This window comes from Rhipicephalus sanguineus, chromosome 10, assembly GCF_013339695.2.
Source record: "Rhipicephalus sanguineus isolate Rsan-2018 chromosome 10, BIME_Rsan_1.4, whole genome shotgun sequence".
In the NCBI taxonomy this organism is placed as follows: domain Eukaryota; kingdom Metazoa; phylum Arthropoda; class Arachnida; order Ixodida; family Ixodidae; genus Rhipicephalus; species Rhipicephalus sanguineus.
The window spans coordinates 133,975,443-133,998,398 of record NC_051185.1 but is presented as its reverse complement, the minus strand read 5'-3'; the positions used below and the strand labels follow the sequence as shown (position 1 = coordinate 133,998,398).

At 51.3% G+C, this 22,956-nt stretch overlaps 1 protein-coding gene across 6 annotated transcripts in view; it reads left to right on the top strand.

The window, feature by feature from the left end:
• The window catches only part of LOC119372473 (protein shifted), a 709,384-nt gene that overhangs the window by 344,999 nt on the left and 341,429 nt on the right, over nucleotides 1-22,956 (top strand). The gene's annotated exons all lie outside the window — the stretch shown is intronic.

Sequence of the window (22,956 nt, the reverse complement as noted above, 5' to 3'; positions counted from 1 at the left end):
GCGGCGGTCATCCTCCCGTCCACTTCATAGGGTACACATGTGCGTTTAAACCTAGGAGTGTTAGTCAGCGCCGATCACAGCCATGGCGGAGAGTGTGGAACACTCTTTTTCTGCCTTTTGGCGTCACGTAGCAAGTGACCTTTTTTTACGAGCTGGCAGCTGACCAATAATCCCTCTCATACTACCTGAAGGCACCAAGTCTGCCAGAACGAGACCCTCGCTATGAATGAGGGAAAGAAGGTGACTTTTAAGAGCTCGTTTTTCTTTGTCATACACCCTTAACCTCCCCTGTATTTTCCTTCGCATTATTGTCTGTTAGTTCTAATTAATATTGTGTCTAACAAAGAAAAATGAGCCCCTAAAAGTAATTCGAAGGTCGCAGGTTCGGTCCCTTCCGGCGACAAGTTATCTTTCCGTCCACTTCACTTTCTTCAGATTTATATCCCAATTATTACAAATAACACCCCCTATACATTTTGTTGGCAATATTGTCTCTTAGTTCTAATTAATATTGTGTCTAACAAGAAAAACGAGCCCCTAAATGTCATCTTCTTTCCTTCTATTTCCCGCAGTTGCCTGTACGGATGGTCTGTTTGAGGCCAGTATATTTCTGTGTAATCTCTGCATAGGTGACCTCAAGAAAAAGATAGCGTCAGTCCGCAATTATAGTATTATCTAGGGCTTCCACAATATCTAACCGGCAAACCGAGAAAAGATGACTGGCTTACTAGAGCGAGCGTCTTATTCAATTTCTCCTCGTCTCTCTTTTACATTTCTCGGGATTTCCTCACCCCCGGCACACTGCATGTTTCACCTGCGACTTTCCAACCAGTGTGGTGCTGATGTAATCGGGGGTTCTGCCCAGAGGACCGGAGCCAGCCAGAGTCCCGGGGAGATGTCGGGGAGAGGAGCCCGGAGCTGTTAACAGTAACGTTTATTTACAGGTAGCGTGTTGCTACATGATGGGGTTAGCATCATGGAAGCTCTCGGAGCTCGTGAGAGCTTGAGAGAACTTGTGAGAGCTCGTCGGGAGCGCATCGGCGCTCGCATTTTATGTCCTGGCCTTCCCAGGGTTCCCTGTAGTAAAAAACAATAGAGGCCAGGACAGTCCAATGAAAATTTCCATCTTCACCTTCGCCCCCAAAAGGGGAAGGTGAAACGCCGCCTCCTTCCCAACCCACGAAAGGAGAAAGAGGCACGCCCAGTTCGTCCCATGGCGAGGGAAAAACACTGCCCACCACGCACTACACGGCACAGCACGAAGACGTTGAGTCTTACGTGGAAGTCAATTTCGTAGTCTGTTGCAGTGATGGGGATGCGGCGCCAGGCAGGCCACGAATTGTGGAAACAGCGGCAACAAGGCGCCACGGGGAACGTGGGAAATGCATCCGCAGACGGTTCCCAGACGCTGGGTCCTTTGTCCGGGGCACCTTGACGACAAAGCAAGCCGCCTCGACGGCCAACAACTCTTCCTAAACTGTCAGTCGGTCAGGCGTGCCCAAAGGGTTTTACGAGGGGCGCAGACAACCTGAGAATATTAGACGAACGACCTTCGTGTTGTCGCCGCTCTTGTGGCATCTCTGGAACCGCTGACCCGGAAGAAATCAGGGTAGTCTTAGCCGCAACGTCTCATGCGTCAAAGCGGCGCCAAGCCAGGCAGGCCGATCATAACAGCCCGTCCACCGTCACAGGAGCTCTCGAAGGGGTTTCAGCACCAAAGCACTCCGCAGAGACCGTAGATCTGCTCCCTTGTAGACGTTGACGCAGGCTGCACCAATCTCTGGACCTGAGCCATGGCCAGCAAACGCCAGAAACGAACCACGCAAGACCCGAGGCACAACAAACATAGAGCACTCAACTGACCTCGATAAATGCCAGGTTACAGTTATGGTAAAACTCCCTAGAAATTTACAATTGGTGCGCTCACTCGTGAAAATCAAGAATCAGATAACGAAGCCATAACAAACTCAGACCTACTACGTGCGAAGCAAATCAACAGCCTAACGTTTTGTATCATTTCCCAGAGAGATTCACAGCGTTCAAGGCACGCAGGTGCTACGGGCGAAACAAAACGAACGGAGGTAGTTAATGAATTACGCCTCTCACAGTATAAGTAAAACTCAATATCAAACTTGCGCGTATGAAAATAAAACAAACAGAGGAACAAAAACCTACACTACACTGATGCGCATACTAACAAGTGTGCTGCAATTTACACAAGGTTTATACAGAGGCTTTTACCCTCAGCCTATTTCTCTGTTAAAAATCAACATGCGCAAAACCCTCTACACGGGTGTTAGGTTTCGCTAAATGTAAGCAAACACTCAGTTCAACAAGTATCTTAATGTCTGCAGTTATCATGAGGAAGAAAATAAAAGTTACAAAAATCGACATATTCCTTGCTCATCTGCAGACACGCGAACATTAAAAGCAAAACAATTCAAAACTGGATACAAGAGAAATTCTTGGTAGCCTTACACTGTCCGAAGATTATGCGGATAAAATAAAATCAACAAAAGCAAAAACCTACACTACACTGCAAAAACATAAGGTTTAAAGAGAGGCTTTTTTACCTTCAGCCTACTTATCTGTTAAGATAAACTTGCGCGTAAAACATAAAACAAACAGAGAAACAAAACCTACACTTCACTGCAAGAACAGAAGGTTTAAACAGAGGCTTTTACCTTCAGCCTACTTCTCTGTTAAAATCAGCGCAAAACCCTCTACTCGGGTGCTAGCTTTTGCAAAATGTAAGCAAACAAGCAGTTTAGCAAATATCTCAATGTCTGCAGTTAAGATGAGGAGGAAAATAAAACTTTCAAAAATCGACACAGTCCTTGCTCATCGGCAGACATGCAAACGTTAGACAGCTAAACAAAACAATAATAAAACTGGATACAAGACAAATTCTTAGTATCCTTCGTGACACTGCGTAATTTAATGCGGCACCCTTTCAGACGTGCTCTGGGGGGACGCGCATACCACAGTTGTCGATGGGCCAGATCGCGACGGAGGGACAAAAAGCCAACCCGTCCGAAGCACACAGTGGCGGTGACCTTTGTTCCGCGGGCCCCGAACTTCGACAAAGACGCACCCGGACGCTTAAGCTTCCTCATTGTGGGCCGCCCAGAGCAGCGGTCACTCTCTCGCAAACTTGGGGGAGGACCTTTGTCGTTACAGTCGCGTACGCACCACCTCGCTTTGCTCCACCGTTTAGCCTTCACCAAAGATGATGAAACCAGGCGACCACTTCGGCGTCTCTTTTTCTTGGCCCTCGCGACACGTTTTATGCCTAATCTCGATTTGTGCGAGATCCGCAACTTTTGACTTTTAGAGAACTTTTTCGGGGTTTCCAGCCTCCGCTCGAGGCAACTTGGACCTTTCCCCTTTCCCCGAAGTTTTCGCTGGCGCCTTTTTCTTTCAGAGCGGCACGGAACGCTCCCCGACTCGGCAGTAATACTCGGAAGTACATTGCTCAAAACTCCAGGCGGCTCAACTGGCTTATCCTCGGCGTTATTTCTAGCTGTCTGCTCTTCAGAAACAACGCTACAATCGACACTTGCTAAACCAGCCGGCTCGCCATCAGATGTCTCTCCTTGATGAGAGTCATCACCTCGCGCTAATCTAAGCGCTTCATCACCTCGCGCTATGTTGAGCGCCTCTTCCTCTCGTGGTAAACTAAGCGCCTCATCATCTGAACTTTTACAGTCTGCTTCGTTAGCGCTTTCTGCTTCCGGAACCTCATGAGCAGACTCACAGGCCATCGGATCCGTCATAGCTGCCGCAGATTCGTCACCAAAACAAAGGCCTTTCGAAAACATATCCACGTCATTCTGAGAGGGATAATGCTCGGGCAGGTTTTGGGACACCAAAGTTTCCGTGGCGAGCAGTCTGAACGGTCCCTCGCTCTCAACGCGGGCTAATGGCAAACACACAGTTTCATTTTCAACTACTTGCCATGCACACGGGCGTTCCCCCGTGGTCACCTCATTTGTCAAAGAGTACGGATGTACAATATCAAACGTTGCGGCAGAGTCCCGCGGTACGTTTTCCTCAACTAATTCCTGAATGGGGGATTTCAATTGTTCCAGATCATTGTCGCTGCTGTCCCCAAAACAGAGAACATTCCTAGGCTTGCGGCAGCCGATTGCGATGTGACCTAGCTCTTTGCAACGGTGGCATACAACCGGCTTCCTAAAAACGCCTTCTGCTTCTCTTTTGAGCTACTCGCTACGGCTGTGGTCTCGTCTGATTCCCTAGCTTTGCGCGTATGCCTAAAACGCTGTCGGAATGCTTTTGGTGACAAGCGACGATTGCTACACAGCGCCTCTTTGACCTTCTCATACGCTTCAGCGTCCTTTCTGCTGAGTCCAGCTATTACAGCGGCGGCCTCGCGCGGGAGAAGTGTTAGCAGTTCTCGTGGCCAACTTTCGAGGGGGATTCCGGCATACTCGCATGACCACTCAAAATTAATAAGAAAAAGTGCGATGTCCAAGCCGACTTCGAACGGCTGCAAAAGGTCTACCGCCTTTACCGACACCCTCCTACGTACTTCCGCGGCCCTTTTTTCGTTTTCCTCGGCCCACTTTTTGGTTTTCTCGGCCTCTTTTTGCCTTTTTTCTACTTCTTCCCAGCACCCCTCAATTTCGTCATCCTCCGCACCGCATTCCTGAATTGCCCTAATCAGTTGCGGCTCTCTCTCTTCTCTCCCAACCTTAATTCCCAGCTCTTCACACAGTAGTAAGAGGTCTGGTCTTCTACTCTAGCTTCTTCACCAACTCCATGGTCTTCACGAGTGAGGACTTTCTACCCGCCGTGACGTTAGGTAGCGAACAAGCGAAGCCTAGACGTACGGTAAAACACTGCCAGTTTTAGAACATGGAAGCTAAAATGGTGAATAGCTGTGACGTATGGCAGCGGTACAACGAAGCCTATACGCACAGATTACACACAGATTTAGAAAACTTCAAAAGCTAAAACCTGGCAAAACTCAAAGAAAGTCAAGCACTCACCATATCGTTGAGGCCCGAGTCAAGCATGGGTCATCCCGTTGCTGCTAACCAGTTGATGTGTTCCAGTTGTCAGCAGCATCACACCGCTGCCATCCAGTTGATGTAATCGGGGTTCTGCCCAGAGGACCGGAGCCAGCCAGAGTCCCGGGGAGATGTCGGGGAGAGGAGCCCGGAGCTGTTAACAGTAACGTTTATTTACAGGTAGCGTGTTGCTACATGATGGGGTTAGCATCATGGAAGCTCTCGGAGCTCGTGAGAGCTTGAGAGAACTTGTGAGAGCTCGTCGGGAGCGCATCGGCGCTCGCATTTTATGTCCTGGCCTTCCCAGGGTTCCCTGTAGTAAAAAACAATAGAGGCCAGGACAGTCCAATGAAAATTTCCATCTTCACCTTCGCCCCCAAAAGGGGAAGGTGAAACGCCGCCTCCTTCCCAACCCACGAAAGGAGAAAGAGGCACGCCCAGTTCGTCCCATGGCGAGGGAAAAACACTGCCCACCACGCACTACACGGCACAGCACGAAGACGTTGAGTCTTACGTGGAAGTCAATTTCGTAGTCTGTTGCAGTGATGGGGATGCGGCGCCAGGCAGGCCACGAATTGTGGAAACAGCGGCAACAAGGCGCCACGGGGAACGTGGGAAATGCATCCGCAGACGGTTCCCAGACGCTGGGTCCTTTGTCCGGGGCACCTTGACGACAAAGCAAGCCGCCTCGACGGCCAACAACTCTTCCTAAACTGTCAGTCGGTCAGGCGTGCCCAAAGGCAAAACTCATAAAGATGGTGTTCTCTTTCGCGCAATAATCACAGAGAAGGGCACGTGGCAGGTTGAGATTTCGAAGTACCTCCAGCGAAATCTGTCGGGTCTGAAGGTCACAGATCCCTTTTTGGTAAAGAATTCTGATGAAGCGATAGAATTTTTCCGGAAATTAGAAAGTCCTTCGGAGGAAGTTTTTGCCTTTTCCGTCGATGCCGAGGATCTTTTTTATTCTATTCCTCAGCAAGAAATTCTCAGGGTGGTAAGAGATGCCATCGAGGAGTCGGACCCTTTGAGCTTTCACAGCTCCTCCGGGCTATCGACTGAGAGTTTTTTAGAACTACTATCCTTTTATCTTGCGAACACATATGTATCTTTTAATAACCGGGTTTTTATACAGAGGGAGGGTGTTTGTATTGGATCGAGCATAGCTCCGATTTTAAGTAGTTTGTTTTTAGCCGATTGTGACAGACGCATTGCTGCGCACATTGACCAGGCTCCCAGAGCAGTAATTTTTAGATATGTTGACGATTACCTGGTGGTGATAAGGGGGGTAGAACCTATTCCACGAGAAAAATGTGTCCAAAGTATTCTAAATGTGTTTAGTGCATGTGCAAAAGGCCTCAAGTTTACGCATGAAATGCCGGAAGGGGGGAGTATACAATTCCTCGATGTGTGTTTTGAGATGCTTGAGAAGCACGTGTGCTGGAGCTACAAACCACGTTCAAAAAAGGAAATGCTCAGGTATGATTCGGCACATTCGAAACTAATAAAAAGGGGAATTGCTGTCAGCTGCCTTAGGGCGGCCCTCGCAAAGTCATGTGACCACCTTGTTGGTCAAAGTTTGCAGCGCCAAGTAGAACGCCTCGAGAGGGCGGGTTTTTCCAAGGAAATCATCAGTTCTGTGGCAGAAGTCCTCCTGAAGACTGAAGGGCGGGCTCGCTCCAGGCCCTCTGGCAAGCCAAGTGCGTGGCCTGTAGCCTTGCCATACATTCACCGCTTCTCCCATCGGCCAAAGAAGGTGGCAGCAAAATGCGGTGTGTCGGTGGTTTTCTCTGCTCCAGAGAAGCTGGCCCGTATGTGCCCTGTGGTGAATGGTCGCAAAGAAAAAAGTGCGTGCTCCAAAAAGCACGCGACACCGTTTGTACCTTGCGAGACGGGTGTCGTGTACAAGATACCCCTTACTTGTGGCAGATGCTACATAGGACAAACCGGGCGCTGTCTTAATGACAGATTGCGAGAGCACCGTGCGGCAGTTGATGCGCAGGCAGCGGGGGGACATTTGGCGGACCATTGCCGCCGGTGTGGCTGTGCTCCAGAACTCACTACTACACGTGTGCTTAAGAAAGGCAAGGACCAGGCAACGCGAGAAATTATAGAAGCGTTTGCTATAAGTGAGAATGAAAGAAAATGTGTCAGTGTTGCGTCGATAGCCTTGTCTCGTAAAGAGCTTGAATATCTGAAAGGAAATCTAGCGCATGTAAGGTGGTAAAACGTGGTGAAGCAGGTATAAGGAAGCACCTCGGAGTGTGATGGTGCGCATGCGCTCATGTCCGACGGTTTTTTGGCTTTTTATGTTGTCTGTAATAATAAATCAGTTGATGTCTAGCGCCCGTCCTGTGTATATGTTCCTTACAAATATGGTTACTAGTGATTCAAACCAACTAGCCCGCATCACCGCCTGGAGTGCCCAAAGGGTTTTACGAGGGGCGCAGACAACCTGAGAATATTAGACGAACGACCTTCGTGTTGTCGCCGCTCTTGGGGCATCTCTGGAACCGCTGACCCGGAAGAAATCAGGGTAGTCTTAGCCGCAACGTCTCATGCGTCAAAGCGGCGCCAAGCCAGGCAGGCCGATCATAACAGTGCCCGAACGCGCCTCCGGTTTCGATGAGCTCGAGTAGGCAGGCTTCGAGAAAATGCGACCTGCTGCCGAATAGTCCAGGGATGATAGCCACAGATGCTTGAATCCGCGACATCAACCAACGACGACGGGCCCCTTGTGTCCAGTGTGCGAAAGTGTGAATTTTCGCACACTGCACACAAGGGGCCCGTCGTCGACACTTTCGAAAGTGGAAATTTTGGATCGTCAGCGCGTCTAATGAAAAGATTTGGGCCCATATTAAACACGAACGATGCCTCTCAAACAAAGAGATATCGGTTTTAAAGCACCTGTAGCGAAGCGATCGAACTTAGTAATGGGTCGTCCTCTCGAACACCTCCTAGTGGGTCGCCCTCTTCGGCTCTTTTCGAAGAGAACGTAACTCGCGCTGAGTGTCGGCCCCGCCTTGACTGTCGCTGTTGAGTATTGTCGCCGCTAATAAACCTCTTTATAATTTGGTGGAGGTGCGGGGTATTACTAGTAGCCACTGGCGACCGTCGCCGTCGTAATTGCGTCGGTGGAGGAGGTCGTCGCGAACGGCGAAATGGTGGGCTTGACGACGCATTGCGCTAGAGGATGGTGTGGCCGATGGATCGGTCAGCAAGTCTATCAGTGAGGCAATCCATTGATCCTTGCGCTGTTCGGTAGCGATGGTGTGAACGTCGATTGAAGCTACAGCTATGTGAGACACTGAGCTGTGGGCATTGTCGTCAGGCAAGGGAGAGCGGGACAGGGCGTCGGCGTCAGCATGCTGGCGTCCGTTGCGGTACAGCACACGGATGTCGTAGTCTTGCAGGCGAAGTGCCCACCGGGCGAGACGGCCTGAGGGATCCTTCAAGGACGACAACCAGCATAGTGCATGATGGTCGGTGACGACATCGAATGGGCGACCATACAAATAAGGTCGGAACTTCGTAAGGGCCCAAATGATTGCCAGGCATTCTTTCTCCGTAACGGTATAGTTGGTCTCAGCATTAGTAAGCGTACGACTTGCATATGCCACGACGTATTCCGGGAACCCAGGTTTGCGCTGCGCAAGGACAGCGCCGAGGCCAACACCATCCTCTCGCGCAATGCGTCGTCAAGCCCACCATTTCGCCGTTCGCGCCGGTCGCTGTAGACTACCTCACGCGATACGCTGAAACTGCCGCCCTCCCTGCGGCTACAGCGCGCGATGTGGCCTCCTTCCTGCTCCGCCGATTCATGCTGCGTCACGGTCCACCCCAGGAGCTGCTCAGTGATCGAGGCCGTGTCTTCTTGTCGGAAGTCGTCGAAGCCATCCTCAAAGAGTGCAACGTTGTTCACCGCAAAACTACTGCTTACCATCCGCAGACGAATGGCCTCACCGAACGCTTTAACCGCACGCTCGGCGACATGCTCTCGATGTACGTCGCCGCTGACCACACAAATTGGGATGCCGTTTTGCCCTTCGTTACGTACGCCTACAATACCGCCCCTCAGAGCACTACTGGTTTCTCACCCTTTTTCTTATTGTATGGCAGGCACCCGTCGCACACAATCGACACAATCCTTCCCTACAAGCCGGATCCATCTGATTGTGCGCCTATTTCTGACACAGCCAGGCTTGCTGAAGAGTGTCGCGAGCTTGCAAAGGCCTTTACAACGCACGAACAAGAGCGGCAGAAGAGCCTTTGCGGTGGCACCACCACTTCTGAGTCCACGTTCCTCCCCGGCGCGCTCGTATGGCTCTCGGTCCCTACCACTGCAACCGGCCTCTCTTCAAAACTACTGCCGAAATACGAAGGCCCCTACCGTATCGTCGAACGCACATCCCCGGTCAACTACCTGATCGAACCCATAGAACCATCTTCGGACATGCGCCGTCGAGGGCGCGACATTGTCAACGTGGAGCGCCTGAAGCCCTACCACGACCCCCTCATAGTGACAAGTTGCTAGGTCGCCAGGCGGCTCCCTTTTCGTACCCGGGGTAATTGTAGCGAAGCGATCGAACTTAGTAATGGGTCGTCCTCTCGAACACCTCCTAGTGGGTCGCCCTCTTCGGCTCTTTTCGAAGAGAACGTAACTCGCGCTGAGAGTCGGCCCCGCCTTGACTGTCGCTGTTGAGTATCGTCGCCGCTAATAAACCTCTTTATACACCCATTAAATATGTCGATTAATCGATTAATCGGTTAAAAGGCTCCACCGAAAGCAATTAATCGATTAAAGGCTAAAACGATTAACGATTAATCGATTAAAAATTTTAATAGACCATCCCTAGGATCTTGCTCACTGCCGATGGACTGTCTGTCGGCGTCAAATGTGAGAACGGTGAGAGTTCGATTTCGGCGGTGCGGAACGAATTACGGCGTCGTGGCGGGAGAGGAAATCCCATCCCAGGATGACGTCGTGAGAGCATGCCGCAATTATGATGAACTCGACGTCGTACAGAATGTCCTGAATGACGACGCGAGTAGTGCATACTGCTGTAGGATGAATACTCTGGGAGCTCGCGGTACGGAGGGACATCCCGGGAAGTGGCGTCATCCCTTTTCGAAGTAAGCGGCAAAGTTTTGCGTCCATAACGGATACAGCGGCTCCAGTATCCATACAGGCCGATGCGCGAACACCGTCCACAAACACGTCGATTACATTCGATGGACTTCTCTGAGGGCTTTCACAGTTCGATAGCGTCGCAGCCCTTGCCTCCTTGACTGCGACGACTAGTTTTCCTGCTCTCGTGCGACCGAACGTGGCCGCATGGGTGACAGTGAGCGACGTCGTGGAGACGGAGAGCGGCGAGTAGCTGGAGGTGGGCGTGACGTCGGCGACATAGGTGGAGGTGGGTCGTAGAATGCACGGCTTGACTGGCTGGTGACAGGTGACGCGACTCCAGGCGGCTGCACGCGTTGACACTAACGTGCCACGTGACCGGCGTAACCGCAAGCAGAGCAGATGGGCCGGTTGTCGGGGGTACGCCATCGCTTCGCCGGGGTAGGTCCCGCCCATATCGCAGGAGCGATTGACGGGTCGTCTGCTGAAATGACTGCATGGTGGGCTGAAGCCGGGGCCGAGAGATGGCGTCAACATATGTAGCCAGTTAGGGTGCCTTGATGCCCGCGCGCTCCGCTGAGGGTGAGGACAGGCGCGTCGTCTGCTACGACGGCCGCCATTGCGAATCCCGCCGCAGCTCAGCAGCATGCGAAACGCGCTACACAAAGCGCTTGCGGTGCGCGGATACGTCCGGAAATAAGTGCACGCTAGTGAGCTTTCTCTTTTTCTTTTCTTTTTTGAAGCTTGGGCAGCTTTTATTGCTGTTGTTGCCTAAATGTTTATTAAGGAAGCATGTAATTCATGTAAGCTGACGGCCTGTGCATGTGTTATGCGCTAGAGGTGTACGTACACTCTGTTATTTTGAAAATGAATCATCTTCCTTACGCCGGAAACGACAAAGTCTAAAGCCTTACTTAATTTTCTCGTAAGCTCTGCATTCCAAATACACAAATAATCGTTTAAAGTATTTGTGTATATGTCAGCAGCAGCAGTATACAGGTACCTGAACACACACAATTTAGTGTTGCGAAGCTACCTAAGCGCGATTAAGGTGGCTCATTTTGCTAAGTTTGCAAACAATTTACTCGTTTATTATAAATGACATCATACATATAAAGAGCCGCGGGGCAGTATGGTGCGAATATCCTGCTAAAATGAAACGAATGCTTCTTTATCAATATTATTGCTGACATTTCTTGTTCACAATCTGTAGCCGCTACTGTATCAGCACTCGAGTTGCACCTTATCAAAACGATGAATACGTTGTTGAGTAGTATGCCGTAAAACTTTGCGTGCGCGCAGTATCAGTGCGTTTTTCCTTCTTCTTTTTGTATCTGTAGTTTCTTTTTCTGTATCTCCAGGTTTTCTCGCATGCCCAATTGCATGCACATATTACTGAGTGTTTCCAATGCAGTTTTACACTTTGTGCGGCAGATGCACGGCGTCGTTTAATTGTCTCTTTTATTAATAATAATATCAGGGGTAGTACTTGCCAGAACCATGATATGATTATGAGGCACGCCGTAGTGGAGGGCTCCATGAATTTTGACCATCTGGTGTTCTGTAAGCTGCACTGACATCGCATAGTACACGGGCCTCTAGCATTACGCCTCCCCCTAAATGCGACCGCCGCGGCCGGAATCGAACCCCTGACTTGCGGGTCAGCAGCCGAGCTCCGTCACCAGTATACCACCGTGGCGGACGTATTTTTTAAGGCGAAAGCCTTACATGCCTTATCAAACGCGAAATTTGACCGTCGGCGTCCCGCGTCTACGGCGTCGAGGGATGCAAAAAATCATCGTCACGTGATGACGTCACCATATGACGTCATCATGGCTTTGCAAATTTTGGCGTGACGTCATATGATGCCGTTATCACATGACATCATCTGCTTGGTTAAAAGTGGGCAGATCACGGACAGTGCAAAAGCAGGTGAGGTGCCTCCGATCTTGGAAGCAATGCAAAACCGCGCTTTGTGCGCAAAGAACTGAGAAGAAGATGGCTTTCGCTTTCGAGCCGTCTTAAGCGAACGCATAAGGGAGCCTGTGAGTTTTTATTTCATTAACTGGTTTTCCATGACGTACTCATTGTACAACTTGACTTTGTTTCTTGTATTTTTTTTACTGTCATGGCGTGTCTACTGTACACAATGCTTCGCCGTCTTCTTGTTGTTTTCATGCATCTTCTTTGTATAGACGCTTCGCGAGAACTGTTTGTATGCGCATTCCTGTATGAGCCTTCAGGGATTAATTATGCTTGGTCAAAGAAATAAAATACTGAATGTGTGTGTGTGTGTGTGTGTGTGTGTGTGCGTAAATATCCAGTGTACAGGCCATTTATATGTGTGCATTAATGCTGCACTGACAAAGCACTTACACAAATAAAACGCAAATTACACAATAAAACACAACTGCCACTAGTCGATTCACAGTGATCGTAAATGATTAAAAAACAGGAACTGCGTAATTATTTAAGACAGGACGAAAATGTAACCTTGAGACACAGAAACAGGAAAGGATAAAAAACATTTAACTACACACATACATACATGGGCATCAGACCGGCACAGAAGGCGTACTTGAAACACAGAAAGAAATATAAAAAAAAAAAACAAGAACCCGCCGTGGTTTTAGTGATGGTGCTTGACTGGTGACCCGCAGGTTGCGGCATGGAATCCCGGCCGCAGTGGCCCCACTTGGATGGAGGTGAAATGACAGAGGCCCGCGTACTTAGATTTAGGTATACGTTAAAGAACAACAGATGGTCGAAATTTCGGGAGCCTTCCACTATACACGGCGCCTCTCATATCATATCGTGGTTCTTGGGAAGTAAATTCTCACAAATAATTATTATTAGGAAAAAAGAAGGATCTGATCTGCAGACAATATTATATTCCATGATACATTTCAAATCGCAAAAATAGCGAAAGCAAAAATCAAAGGCACATAAAGAACCACCCAAGTGCAGTAAAGAATATTTGCGAAGAAAAATGCAGGATTCATGCACACGTGAACCAAATCATTTTAAGCATGTAGCTGATATCAGTGTGTCCATTTATTACGCAAGGTTCACACCGGCAGAAGTTATCCTTGCATGTGCATTCGAAATACCGGCCGGAAACTTACGCTGCAAGTGCATACTGTGTTCTTCGGATTCCGCTTGTCATGTTTGATTTTTACTATGCAAAGAAACCTCGTATCTTCTAAAACGATACAGCTCCCAGCGTTTATGGAATGATTAGTGCACTGCGGCACGCAACACCCGGCCATGGTGACGGTAGCGAGCGCATAAAACTGGAGGGGAACGAGCACCGATCTAAAAACAGCACGCGCGCCACGCACAAGTGACCGGGCGGGGGATTCAAAATGGCGGCCACGCTGCCGCCAAGGCCGAGGAGGCGGCACCTGCCCTTTCAAAAGCTGACACCACTCTAAGCGGGGGCGCGCGCATCGAGGCACTCTATAGCCAGTACACTCGCTTCAAAAAACAGAGGTCAAGCGGCGGCTTCGGCGTAACTGATTGGGGCAGCCGCAGGAATTACTTGGGGCGTCCTGGCGACAACTTGAGCGTAACTCTGGGGCGCAGGAGCCGGAGGTTGCGGGTGGTACTCAGGCATGACCTCCGCAATTTCCTGCTGAATCGCTCGGCGGAGAGGAGGAAGAAGGGTGGTCGGCGACTGTTGAACGTGCGGCGGGTGGGCAAAGGCGAGGAGGGAGAACTGGCGTGCAATTTCCTCGCGCACGAATGACTTGACTTCTGCCAGCAACAAGCCTGGTCAGATATTGCCGCCAAGCCAGCAAGCTCTGCGTCGCGTGATGGGGAGCGACGGGTCATCGAACGCTGCCGGCGGAGCTCCTTGTAGCTCTGGCACAGCGTTATGACCTCGGCCACTGTGCCAGGGTTTTCGGCGAGCAGCATGGTCAAGGCATCGTCGTCAATGCCTTTCATTACGTTCCGGATCTTGTCAGGCTCAGACATGGTTCCGTTGGCCTTCTTACACAAGTCGAGGACGTCTTCGATATAACGTGTGAAAGATTTACCGGCTTGCTGAGCTCGTTCGCGTAAGCGCTGTTCTGCTTGCAGCTTACGAACTGCTGGGCGGCCAAAAACGCTGATGACGGCGGTCTTGAAATCGGACCAAGTCGCAAAATCGGACGCGTGGTTCATGTACCACAAGCTTGCTACGCCGGCGAGGTAGAATACCAAGTTGTTTAGCTTGCCTTCTTCGTCCCATTTGTTGGGGATGCTGACGCACTCGTAAATTGCGAGCCAGTCCTCCACGTCGGTGCTATCGGTGCCAGTGAAAATAGGTGGATCGCGTATACGGGGGACACCGGGACATGTGCTCCTTGCGACAGGAGGCGTTTGCTGGGCGGCGTCTTGAGGCATGGTAGATGGCAGGGTACGGGATCGAAGCTCCAAGGTCATTGAATGGGAGCACAGCGCTCTCCACCACATTGTTAGGGAGCTTAATAGACGGCACTTAACGACATTGTGTAATGGCGACAGTCACGGCAAGGCACGAACTCCCTGCCTGAGCGGCGTCCTTTCACAAGCAACCAAAGAGGACGACCCACTAGGTGGCGCTGGAGAGGGCAACTCATTACTATGTTCCAAGGCTTCTCTACAGGTGTAACCTTGAGAGACAGGAAGAGAGCAGAGTGGGTCAGGGAACAAACGGGGGTTAAGGATATCATAGTTGAAATCAAGAAGAAGAAATGGATATGGGCCGGGCATGTAGCACGTCAGCGGGATAACCGGTGGTCATTAAGGGTAACTCACTGGATTCCAAGAGATGGCAAACGCGTGAAGGGGAGACAGAAAATTAGGTGGGTAGATGAGATTGAAAAGTTTGTACTTATAACGTGGCAGCAGAAAGCACAGGACCGGGTTGATTGGCGGAACATGGGAGAGGCCTTTGCCCTGCAGTGGGCGTAGACAGGCTGATGATGATTGTCACGGGGCGGTGACGTTGACGAAGGCAGCAGTCGGCGTGTTGAAGATGAATTACATTATTTGGCCGAACTTGTGGCCGGGAAACGAAAACTCAAACTACACTGTACAGCTCTACACTGATAGCGGCGAACAGAGAGTCGGCCGTCAATAATCTGCTCTGCGACTAGGAGCGCCGGCATTTAATACACGTGGCATCGAACATTCGAGTCTTATCGCTGGTGGTTGCGCTAGTTCCAGAAAAAATTGAAGTTTTCGCGTTTGCGCGCTCGAGCCTATAAGAATATTTTAAAATGAACTGGAAGCCTCACAGGCTTTCGGGCGCGCTTTGCGAAAGGTAGTGGCTATACTTGTAACGGATCGGTTACATGGAAATACAAGGAGTGCACGTGGCACTATCTATCTATCTATCTATCTATCTATCTATCTATCTATCTATCTATCTATCTATCTATCTATCTATCTATCTATCTATCTATCTATCTATCTATCTATTTATCTATCTATCTATCTGTCTCAGTCAGTCAGTCAGTCGGTCGGTCAGGTCAGGTCAGGTCTGTCTGTCTGTCTGTCTGTCTGTCTGTCTGTCTGTCTATCTATCTATCTATCTATCTATCTATCTATCTATCTATCTATCTATCTATCTATCTATCTATCTACGACTTTGTGCTCTCGTGGCTGTTTCGTTGACGAGGTGTAGGCCTATACCAAAACTGGCATGACATCACATGAATATAATGCCACGCCCAATTCTTGTTTATTTTTTATGTATTCCGGTTTGACCAGCAAGGACGGTTATCCAAGCTTGACGCTGTCCGCGAAGCAGTGTTCGAGAAGCTTCGCGATTGTAGTAGATCGTTTTGTCAGGATTGCGCGCCGCATGCGAATGTTCCAGCTTTGTCGAGAGATAATGACGCCGTCAGCGATATCGCTGGAAAGTTCGATAGCGCCTGTATAAAAGCCGACGCGCTTGACCGCTTGTCAGTTTTTCGACGGTCGACGCTCTGTCCCCCGCTATCAGTGCATACCGTGTGTATTGCTGTAAGTTAACTTTCAGTTTCCCGGCCACAAGTTCGGCCAAATAAACAGTTCCATCTTGAACACGCCGGCTGCTGTCTTCATCGACGTCACGACCACGTGACATCTGGTGGAGGTGCTGCTCGTTCATATTCCGGACGCCACCGTCAAGGCGTGAACCCAGCCCACGCCGTGAAGAAGACACCGACACCATCAGCGACAGTCGAGCCAGCTGCAGACTGAAATGACTACCCCCCAAATACGAACCCCTACCGGACAACACCAGGATCACAACGAAGAAGACAACAGCCACAATGACAGCCGCTGTGGCGCATACAACGGTCGTCGTGCACCAACCGAGGGAGCCGCCGACATTCCGCGGATCACCATGCGAGGATCCAGAAAGCTGGCTGGAGGCATACGACCGGGTCTCCACGTTCAACAACTGAGACTGCGACGCGAAGCTACGCCATGTCTACTTCGCCCTTGAAGATGGCGCAAGGACCTGGTTCGAGAATTGAGAGTCCACGCTAACATCATGGGACCTCTTTCGCACCGGATTTCTGAACACCTTCACGAGCGTCATCCGGAAAGAAAGGGCTGAAAGCCTTCTCGAGGCCCGTGTACAGCTCCCCGATGAGAACATCGGACTGTACACCGAAGAAATGACTCGCCTCTTTCGCCATGCCGACCCCGCCATGTCCGAAGAAAAGAAAATTCGCTTCTTGATGCGGGGAGTGAAGGAAGAACTTTTCGCCAGACGTGTGTGCAACCCGCCGAAGACAGTCTCGGAATTCGTTTCGGAGGCCACCACAATCGAAAAGGCCCTGGAAATCCGCACTAGGCAGTAGAACCGCCGCATGCCGACGACGAACTACGGGGAAGCACATGCGCTCGGCTCCGACGACCTACGTGAGACGATAAGGGCAGTCGTGCGCGAAGCTGCGAAGGATGTTTCTTGCATCGCAACCCCAGGTCCATTCCATAGCCGACGTCGTTCGCGAGGAACTTCAGCATTCGCTATGAGTTGCCGCACCTTCGCAACCTGAGCCGGAAGCGATGAGCTATGCTGCCGTTGCACGCCATCCTGTCACCAATCCCCGCAATCACCAACGCCCTGTGCCGCCGCAGTTCCGTCGCCAGACACCGCCGCCAGCTCCGACGCCATCCCGCCCGCCTGCAGGCCAACGCTACACAGCCCGAAAGACCGACGTTGGGCGTGCCCCTGACAACTGCCCGCTCTGCTACCACTGCGGGGAGGCCGGCCACACGTACCGCCGCTGCCAGTACCGTCAGATGGGGCTACGAGGATTTGCCGTCAAAGCGCCGCGCCCGCAGCCAGGCGAACGGCCTCGCGACATCCACGACTACCTCACCACAACACAGTGGCAAGAACGACGACCTTCCCGCTCGCCGTCGCTCAGCCGCTACATGTCACCGCACCGCCGGCAGTACACTGGCCCAAACCGGGGCCGGTCGCCTAGCCCTTATCCGGAAAACTAAGGGCAGCAACCGATGGAGGTGCGGTTGCTGAACGACGAAATGCTGAAGATCCTCCGCCGTCGATGACGCCGCCGCGACGAAGTTCCGAGCCCCCGCCGCACGCCGAACGACGTCCTGAAGACGAAACTTTGCGACCGGAAGCAGACCTGACGACGCAACACGGAAACAGCGGTGCAAACCGACGTAGCCGCGACCCGACGCCGCGACGTAACCGCAACGCAAGACGGCAGACTAGCGACCTCGACGTTCTGATCAACGGCCACTACGTCACCGCTCTCGTCGATACTGGAGCCGACTATTCCGTCATCAGTGGGCCGTTCGCAGCAAAGTTGAAGAGTGTTAGGACTGCTTGGGAAGGCCCCGAGATCCGAACTGCTGGAGGCCATCTGATAACGCCGATTGGTGTCTGCACGGCGAGAGTCACCATCAATAACCGGACTTATCCTGCGAGCTTTGTAATCCTGCAAAACTGCTCCAGGGATGTGATACTCGGAATGGACTTCCTTAGTGACCACGGCGCCGTCATCGACCTGAGGTCTGAGTCAATAACACTAACCTCAGACAAAGCGCTCCCGCCCCACGCGACGCCAGGGCACCATGCATTGAATGTGACAGAAGAGCAGGTGACCGTTCTGCCGCCCTCCAGCGTCATTATATCCGTCGGCACCGAAAAACCTGCGAACCTTGAAGGCGTCATCGAGGGCGATCAGCAGCTACTCCTGAACCGTCAAATTTGCGTCGCGCGAGGTATAGCCGAGCTGCGTGATGGTAACGCAAAGGTAGTGCTGACAAACTTCAGCCACGAATATAGGCACATCAACATTGGTACGGCGGTTGCCTACATCGACGAATGTGTAGCCGCCAGCGATGCTTTCGCCCTCTTCGATGCTGCCGAACCTGCTTCGACGAATAGAGGCCCCGAACCAGAGTTTGACGTCAACCCGAGCCTTCCGAAGGTCAAGCAAGACCAGCTCAAAACCCTGCTCGTGCAATACCAGTACTGTTTCTCGTCGTCATCGCGGGTCCGACAAACGCCCCTTGCTAAGCACCGCATTATAACAGAAGAAAATTCTCGACCACACCATCAGAGCCCCTACAGAGTTTCGACGCGAGAACGTGAGACCATAAAGAAACAAGTCAACGACATGCTACGCGACGACATCATCCAGCCTTCAAAGAGTCCGTGGGCGTCACCCGTGGTGTTAGTGAAGAAGAAGGACGGGACACTGCGCTTCTGCGTTGATTATCGGCGCCTGAATAAAATCACGAAGAAGGACGTGTACTTCCTCCCACGGATAGATGACACCCTGGATCGACTTCACAACGCGACGTACTTTTCGTCGATAGACCTCAAGACCGGCTATTGGCAGATCGAAGTAGACGAAAGAGACCGAGAAAAGACCGCTTTTATAACACCCGACGGCCTCTTTGAGTTCAAGGTCATGTCTTTCGGTCTTTGCGCGGCACTTGCGACGTCCCAGCGCGCCATGGACACCGTACTGGCCGGATTGAAGTGGCAGACGGGCCTTGTGTATTTAGACGACGTCGTCGTGTTTTCTTCGACATTCGACGAGCATCTCCAGCGGCTTGAGGCAGAACTTCAAGCAATCAAGACCTCTGGACTGACCCTGAAGCCAGAAAAGTGCCGATTCGCGTACGACGAGCTCTTGTTTCTGGGTCATGTGATCAGCAAGTCTGGAGTGCGCCCAGACCCGCGGAAAACAGCTGCCATCGCCGACTTCGCGCCACCCACAGACAAGAAGGCCGTGCGCCGATTTCTCGGCTTATGCGCCTATTACAGACGCTTCGTCAAAAACTTTTCACGGATCGCCGAAACACTGACGTTCTCTCGAAGGCTAACGTGGAATTCAGGTGGGAAGCGGCGCAAGTGCAAGCCTTTCAAGGACTTAAAAGACGCCTGCAGACGCCACCCATACTTGCGCATTTCGACGATTGCGCCGATACGGAAATACACACCGACGCAAGCAGCGTAGGACTCGGTGCCGTCCTTGTGCAAAAGACTGACGGGCTTGAAAGGGTTATCAGTTATGCTAGCCGCTCACTATCCAAGGCAGAAGCCAAGTATTCCACAACAGAAAAGGAATGCCTTGCCATCCTCTGGGCTACGTCAAAGTTTCGCCCCTACCTCTATGGCAGGCCCTTCAAAGTTGTCAGTGACCATTACGCCTTATGTTGGCTAGCTAACTTGAAAGACCCTTCAGGTCGTCTCGCACGATGGATACTGAGGCTTCAAGAATTCGATGTTACCGTCGTGTACAAGTCCGGACGAAAACACTCTGACGCCGACTGCCTGTCTCGTGCCCCGTCGACGTGCCGCCGCGAGACGACGACAATGACTGCTTCCTCGGAACTGTTAGTGCCGACGACTTCGCCGAAAGGCAACGAGCCGACGCGGAGCTGGGGGCCCTTATGGAGTACCTCGAGTGCAAGACCGCCGTTGTTCCTAAGGTATTCAATCGAGAACTGCCGTCGTTTTTCTTATGGAACGGCGTTCTCCTGAAGAAGAACTTCTCGCCACTTCGAACCGACTACCTTTTCGTCGTGCCCTCATCATTACGACCAGAAGTCCTCCAGGCCCTACACGACGACCCGACGGCTGGACACCTCGGTGTTTCCCGCACGCTCGCCAGAATACAGGAAAAATACTACTGGCCACGCCTTGCTGCCGACGTCGCCCACTAGGTTAAGACTTGCCGAGATTGCCAGCGACGCAAGACACCGCCGACTAGGCCAGCGGGACTTCTGCAGCCAATCGAAGCACCTCACCGGCCGTTCCAGCAAATCGGGATGTGCCTACTGGGCCCGTTCCCGACGTCGACTTCCGGCAACAAGTGGATCGTCGTAGCAACTGACTACCTCACCCGCTACGCCGAGACAAAGGCTTTGCCCAAAGGCAGTGCCGCCGAGGTAGCCAAGTTCTTCGTGGAGAACATCGTCTTGCGTCATGGTGCCCCAGAAGTCATCATCACAGACAGAGGTACCGCCTTTACTGCGGACCTCACTCAGGCGATCTTCAAGTACAGCGAGACGAGCCACCGCCGCACCACGCCTACCGCCCGCAAACCAATGGCCTCACCGAACGTCTAAATAAGACTATCGCCGACATGCTGGCCATGTAACGTCGATGATGAGCACAAGACGTGTGACGCCGTCCTTCCGTACGTGACCTTCGCTTACAACACGGCCGTCCAAGAAACAACGCAGATGACGCCGTACAAGTTGGTCTACGGAAGGAGCCCGGCGACGACGCCCGACGCCATGCTACCGAACGTCACCGACGAAGAAAGTATCGACGCCGACTCTTACTTACAACGTGCCGAAGAAGCTCGACAGCTCGCCCGCCTGCGCATCAAGACCCAGCAGCACACATTTTTTTCTCTCTGACGTCTGGGCGCAACCACGTGGTCTGTGCCGCCACTTCCGGTCGGCTTGCGTCGTTCTCGTCGAGCGGAGTCGATCACACTGTGTATCGCGCGTGCTTGAAAACTGCGCGTCGGTTTGGTAATGTTGGGTGTGCACCTCGAACGCCGTAGTGTTTTCATCGCTCTGCCAACCATGCAAGCAAACCTGCGGGCTCGTTTGGAACGAATGACAGCTGAGATCGGTTTCGGCTTATACTCCGATACACCGCCTCGTAAGACGGCACTGGCAGACGACCCCGAAGCGCCGCCATTACCGGACGCCAGCATTGTTATCGGAGACACGCTGCGCCCGTGCCTCGGTCGGTCGTGAGAACGTGCCGACGATGCAGTTCTCAGCTGACGAGGCAACACTCGAACGGCTGCTACTCTCAACGGCAACCGGCGATGGTCAAAAGCACAGAAATATTCACGTTTTCGGCACTGCGCATGGCGAAGAAAACGGAACCACGCAACTACGAGCAGACGAGCTGTCTGTGAGACCGGAAGTGCTAATATTAATGTTTGTTCGGTGTTTTTAACGCGATAACATAATATAAACATACATATTATCTACTTATTGAACTCAAAATTAACAACGAAAGTAATAATGAGGGTGTTATCGTGATTATAACATCAGCCAATGGTGGAACTGCGGACAATCGCGTCATATTTTGCGGACTAATACATCATTTGTCGAGAGAAGAGGGAGCGATTTTCAGCTGACTTTGAGAATTTATTGTAAATTCCAGGCCGTGCGCATCGCTATAATATTTGGCTCGCGTGTTCTCGGGAGCCTCGAATACCGATCGGCAGCGCTTTTTGAGCATGCTCGAAAAGTGTAGCAGGGCCCCTTTAAGCCGTTTTTTGCGCGTTAGCGAGCCTGGGTACTCTATTTTTTTCCTTTGTTATTGTAATTTATTTGTGTATGCACTTGTTTTTCTTTCTCTTCTATGTTCTTTCACAAGCATCGGGACGATGCTTTTTCAGAGGGGGGCAATGCCACGCCCACTTCTTGTTTATTTTGATGTATTCCGGTTTGACCAGCAAGGACGGTTATCCAAGCTTGACGCTGTCCGCGAAGCAGTGTTCGAGAAGCTTCGCAATTGTAGTAGATCGTCTTGTTAAGATTGCGCGCCGCACGCGAATGTTCCAGCTTTGTCGAGAGATAACGCCGCCATCAGTGATATCGCTGGAAAGTTCGATAGCGCCTGTATAAAAGCCGACGCGCTTGACCGCTTGTCAGTTTTTCGACGGTCGACGCTCTGTCCGCCGCTATCAGTGCATGCCGTGTGTATTGCTGTAAGTTAACTTTCAGTTTCCCGGCCACAAGTTCGGCCAAATAAACAGTTCCATCTTGAACACGCCGGCTGCTGTCTTCATCGACGTCACGACCACGTGACAGTATGACGAATATAAATGACAAGTCTTAACATGAAAATCATGACATGCATGTCATGATTTTCATGGCACCGTCTTGGCGCACTTTGGGCTGCTTCGTTAACCTGGTATATACAAAATTGGTATGATATGACAGGCGTGTATACCGAACATACGTCACATGTCCTGACGTGCAAATCAGGACACGCATGTCATGTACGGCATGATCTACATAATATGGTTTTGAGGAGCTCGTGGCTGCTTAATTCAATTGATATATGCCAAGATTGGTATGGCGAGGCATTTCTGCATGACGAACATAAATTCAGTGTGGTAACACGAAAATCATGACATGCATGCCATGCCATAGCATGCCACACTCATGGTGCGTTCGCGGCCGTTTGGCTTGGTTAATATATACCAAACGTGGCAGTGCGCGACGTGACTGTATGACGAACATAAATGACAAGTGGTAATTGAAAATCATGTGATGCATCTCATCTGTGGCATGATTTACATGTCATGC